Raw genomic sequence first — 5,960 nt, 5'->3', positions numbered from 1 at the left:
GTTCTTGTTATTGGCTCTGTTACTAATACTGTCATTATTTTTCCTATAGCTGTTGTTGTTGTTGTTATTAATTTATTAATATTACCACTATTACATTATTACTCTTAAAAAAATTCTAGGTGGTGTTTGCATTCTCTCAGGAATTATGTTATGAATTGGCGCTATATAAATAAAATTGAATAGAATTGAAGTTGTCTGGCCACATCCAAAAGTTGGTCGCAGGATTCAGGTTGGCTTGTTTTAAAATAATATAGTAGATTAGGAGGGAGTTAAGGGAATCATAATTAGCTCCCTATCCTCTAAAACATGCAGGCTGGAGAGGAGGAGAAATATTGATCTGTCTCACAGCAATCTAAAAACAAAAGTAAAAAAATCTTGTGTTCTTTTCCCTCCTCTATTTCTGTCCTCTTTTCTCTGTGGCCGTGAAAGCCCAGTTAACGACAGAGCTGGATTTGAAAGTGACGATGGCAGGGACGCACTAACTGCGTAATTAGGAGATCAGTGAATGGCAGCTTTTGTTCTCTTCCCAGCAACTAGAAAAGGGTGTCTGCTGAGGGGAAGATTTCATCACTGAAAGGACAAGACAGAGTGAAAAAAAGGACGAAAGACTTTACATCACACATGATGGCTATATTTGAAAGTGTGAAATATGATCACACGAGGATTATAAAAAATTAACATAAAACTACAGGAGAAATGGCTCACGTCATAAAACTGACACAGGGATGTAAAATCTCAGAGGCATTCAGGGTATTGTGTTTTTCAATTTAAGCTTTTTGTTAGAAAATGTTGTTTTCAAATAACATTAATCATTACATCATCAATACATTAATCTCCTTGAATATCTTGATTAAATTATTTTGAGGATCAATTCCCAATATTTAATTGTTTCTCTGCTTCATTTGCATGTGTGTGATCACCTCCAGAGTGGTCAGATATCTCAGTGGAGGAGCAGCATTGGACCCTGCGATTGTCTCATACACCCATGGGGAACAACACTTTCTGATTGGTTTGTCCAGCCAAGGGTCACAGTTGTGATATCCAAGGTCAGCCTCAGCTCGCCCGTCCAAGTCTTAATTTTTTTTTTCTTCTTGGAGCTGACCGGTCTTCGGGAATATTCATTGACTGCAGCAAACGCATAGATTCTTTAAAGCCCGGGCCATCTCGAGCTGCAGATTTAATTGATATGGTAATGAGGCAGGATTTAGTCGCTGGACGTCCTTGCTTTTCTCCTCAAGAAATTCTTGTTTGAAGATTTCCTTTCTTCCCTCAGGAGCAAGCGTCAGATAGGTGTCTGATTTGGACAGACTGGAGATGAACCTAAGTTGCTCACAGTGAAATGTGTAAAATCAGTGGTAGTGATGTTTTGCATGGCCTGCTTTATCAGCGACAAAGAGTACAAATAGCACAAAAATACAAGAAAACTTTTATAATTTTTATCAAATGTTGCTTTTGTTGCTGCTGTTACTTATGGCTTGTTGATCTGTGCTTGGCACAATTTGTTTTAGAATACAGCCATCATGCTGCATCTTGGTAACCTAATGATTAAGACATATACTTGCAACATCTCCTGTTAGATTCCAGTCAGGGATCTGTGTTCCATGTTATTGGCTCATAAGCATAGATTTAGGTATGGACGGACGGACATGTCAAGCTGGTGCTGAATTGTTCTTATCAATATTTTTACCGATCTTAGATGATCAGTGTAATCGTAAGATCTATGCAGAGTTGCCAGATTTGTGTGTTGTCTGCAAAAAGTGGGCTAGAGAAAGAGCAAGCTACGGGGAATACCTGACCTGATGATCTGGCAACCCGCTGTACTACAAATTGCCAGCTAGCTAAAGCACTGGCAATAGTAGGAGTCTGAATGGTGATGATCGGTAGTTTGAAGCAGTTAGTATTATACTTTAAATATTTCAAACACTGCAGAATTAAAAACAACTTTGCTGGATATAACTGACATCAAGTGATATTATGTTAAATTATAGGCACACGGTGTTGGCTAATTTGTCATCATTGCTCAGATATGTCATTTTAAAAAAACGACTTTATTACTAGGAAAGAAAGCTCCCAAAAAGCAACCAAAGAAGAATCAAAGTGTAGTAACTGCGTAGCTGTTCTATAATCCGAATATTTATCATCTTTGACATTAGTAACATGTAGAATTAATATCTATCATCCAAAATTGAAAGTATATCCCAAAGTTATTAGGAAGCATCGTCTGGGTACATCTGTATAAAATTTCATGGCAATTCAGCCAGTAGATGTTGAAATGGTCATCCCTAAGACCTTTGCTGCTAGCATGGCTAAGAATGTATCCATTTCTGCTTAAATCACAAAAAAAGAGAGAATCCAAGGCTATGTGTTCAAAATAAAGAAAGCTTAAGCTTAACTTGAATCTGCATTTATTTGTGTTCTTTTTTGAGCACTTGGGGGAAGTTGAATTAGTTAAACACGCAACATCTGACATATTATGACCTTTTATAAAGATGTTTGGTGAACATGTTAAGGCTGCAACATGTACGTAAACAATACGGCAGGTTTGAAAACATTTGCATGGGGGTTTCTTTTATACGATTTTGAGTAGAAGTTTCCGTGTTTTTTTCTTTTCATATCCAACCCATCTGCTGGCAGGAGTTGATTCAACCAATCAGCTTTCTAGATGTTAAGATCCACACGATCCATTGCTCATCAGCTCTTCTGCTAGCCTGTGGGACTTTTCTCTGTGTAGACCAAAAGAGACATTAACATGTATCTTTGAAGAACCATAATTCCAGCCTTAGCAAACAGTTGCCTATTTATACATCCTGCAGACACAGAACAAAATTAGAATTCATTTGGAGTCATGTTTGTGTCCACCTGATGAATGTAAGTCCAATATTCACTCTCTTTTAGGTCTGGTTTGGTCTCCACCAATGCCTGAGAAAAATATCTTGCTCTTTAGCTGCTAAATGCTCCACTATGTTCGCCTAGTCTCTAACTGTGTGTGTCTGCTGTTTGGTGCTGGGCAGGTAGTGGACGATTTTGACTGAAAACAGATGCCTGCTACGGCTGGAAACCAGGTTGATGAAAGTGATGAGTGAACCAAAACATTAAATTTCGGTCAGTAAATCCAGTCAGTGAGCTGACAGATGTGAATAAGCTCTGTAGAGCTCAGGGGAACTGCGTCGGTGTTAATTCTCTGTGAAGAACCTCATCATTCAATCAATTGTTCATATAAAAATATTGATCACTACAGGTTTAAAGGCAATATATGTAGACATTTAAAATGTTGGTGCCTACAAGGGTGGTATAAAAAATGGAATGAATGATCTGAAAGCATCACACACTGCACCAGTTTTCAACAGGATTGTCTCATTTTTCTACAAACAAAAACATATGCCATCAGAATAATTTGAAAGATGCTAAAATTATGACATGAGTGAAATGTCTTCTCAACAGCATTGAGTGAAAGTTCCACATACAGTACGTAAAGCTGTACAATTTTCTCTTCACTTGGTTTTCTTTTGTGTAGAAACAGGCTGGGTTGGCAAACACAAGCATCCAGTTAACAGTTTACTGATGTCATCATACCTGATTTCTGGGTATTTAAGTTCTCCTCCAAATTCAAACATTTGCTTGTCTCTAACATTTTGTACTAATAACGTGCAAAGTTGCCCAGAGTAGGTTTAAAGCTGAAATTTCTTAAACCAGAAGTACCTATCAGTATGTATAGTAATGGTAAATGGACTGTTCTTGTACAGCAGCTTTCTAGTATTCTGACCACTCAAAGAGCTTCACACACTACATATCACATTCACCCCATTCACACACTGATGGCAGATGCTAACTGCTCATCAGTTAGTCAGCAACTAACTAACTCACACACACACCAAAGGCACAGCCCTCAGGAGCAATTTGGGGTTCAGTGTCTTGCCCAGGGACACAACCTTCTGATTGGTGAACGACCTCTACCACTAAGCAACAGCCGCCCCAATACAATAGTACAGTATATGTGTAGTGCATTTTCACAAAGCTGGAGAATTGATAGCGTAGCTTTTGGTGTTGTTAATTGGTGCACTTCATTAGTTTAGAATGCATGGAAAGAAACCACAGCTGGGCCTGGGAACACTCATTCACTGAAGGCTCCACACTAAATATATTCTCCCCTGTCTCCAGTCTACCATATTTAATGTGACACTAGCACTTTATTGCAGATATAAACAAAATGGCCCAGGGGAATTATGCTGCAGCTTCTATGCATAGAAGTCTGTTACTGCAGATATTATATGAGAAAGACTCAGCCAAAGAGAGCTGGCTGTTTTTTTTTCTTTTTTAAAGTAGTGCATAAAGTAGGTCATGAATTTCAAAACTGCAGATTACCATTTCCACACTCAATCCCATTAATCAACGCTTTCACCATCGAGTACCACCAGAGAAAACAATGAATAAGAGCATGTTACTTTGGAATTAATCTATTAATCAAAAGGCGCATGACAAAGTACCTGTGACACAGCATCGGCGGTGGGACAACATCCAGGGGGTTGTGGTAATGAGCAAAATGCATCCCCAGCCCACTTATCTGGGAAACGCTGGCAGGTTGTGCTGCACTTTAAAGGATTGGAGGTTTTATTAAGAATACGGATTGTGAATATACTGAAAATAGAGTACTCTGACTATGGGTCATGCTAACTTTGCCCTTGCCACCTCTGTAGAGATTCTGGAAATGCAGTTTGGCAAAAAGAATTTACACTGGAGCCTCCTAAAACTTTCCAAATAAACTACATAAATCATTCCAAATAGTTTCTGAGTCCAACTAAAAGTAAACACATAAATTAGTCTTTAGCCTTTTTGGTGTCTAACTACTCATGTACTATTTGTCCTAGAAACTTCATTTCAACTTCAAAACGTACATATCCTTCATGAGATTTATGCTATAATTTTTCTTTATTCTAACAGTTTACATTTCAAACTTAAAAAAATCACACGTAGGGTCTAGAGAGCTGGATTTCTTTCAGCACATCCACTGAATTGTGACAATACTTTGCCTCACTGTTACCTATGTCCAATTCCGAAGTCCGTCACTCTATATTTTTCAAAATATGCTAAATCAATTAATATCTATCTCCATAAGCAAAAGCAAAAAGCTACCAAAACTTACAGACATTCTCTAGATGGTAGGGTTGAGCAAGTGCTTAGCTGAAACAAGTATCCGCTACAGAAAATGTACTTTTTACGAGAATAAGTATCATCAGAGTAAAATGTGACTATATGTACTCGGAAATATAGCAACTTTTATTAAAAATACTTGTTCTGTAAATAGTTCTCTTACTCTTGTGATCAAAAACACTGCTTTGACACTTTTCTGTAAAGACTTTTCTAATAAATATAGCAACTTCTGATCAACCCATATCAATTTCAGGCTTATATTAACAACTTCCGGGTAGTCATGTCTACTTCCGGTTTAAGCACCACCTATGTCCGTATTAAGGCTCGCCCTTTCCAAGTACAGACATGAATATAGATAATTTAGTTGGTTGAACAGATACGATAACGACAACGATGTTTAATGGAAACTCACAAACTTCATAATGAATGATCATCAAGGTCTTAAGACTTTGTTAAACAAATTTGAGGTGGATCTGGTTTACCTGGGTACGAGTAATTGGTAAGAGTAGAGGGCCTTTAACTTCCTATTGCCAGTAGGTGGTGCTATGACTATGACTGAATATTGGCATGTAGATGTCTTCAGGTCAAGACTGTTGTCAAACAAGTGAAGTCTGGAGCAGATTTTAATATGTACATTGAAGTTACAATAACTTCCTGTGTCATGACGAAACATCAACATTTGACACCACGGACACGCTGTTTAACAAAAACTCACAAGCTTCACAATATAGCATCATCAGTGTCTTAAGGCTTTTCTGCCCAAGTTTGAGATGGATGTGCTCAACCTGCTCTTAGTATATCAAAGGATAAAT

General features: G+C 37.9%; 1 long non-coding RNA gene across 1 annotated transcript; it reads left to right on the top strand.

The window, feature by feature from the left end:
• Positions 1 to 360: 360 nt before the first annotated feature.
• LOC122881615 lies at positions 361 to 2,398 on the top strand. Its single transcript, XR_006379191.1, has 2 exons — positions 361 to 750; positions 927 to 2,398. It is a non-coding gene; the product is annotated as an uncharacterized LOC122881615 (long non-coding RNA).
• The last annotated feature ends 3,562 nt before the right edge of the window (positions 2,399 to 5,960 follow it).

This window comes from Siniperca chuatsi, linkage group LG9 (assembly GCF_020085105.1).
Source record: "Siniperca chuatsi isolate FFG_IHB_CAS linkage group LG9, ASM2008510v1, whole genome shotgun sequence".
In the NCBI taxonomy this organism is placed as follows: domain Eukaryota; kingdom Metazoa; phylum Chordata; class Actinopteri; order Centrarchiformes; family Sinipercidae; genus Siniperca; species Siniperca chuatsi.
The sequence above is the reverse complement of the archived record's forward strand: the minus strand, read 5'-3'. Positions and strand labels throughout refer to the sequence as shown.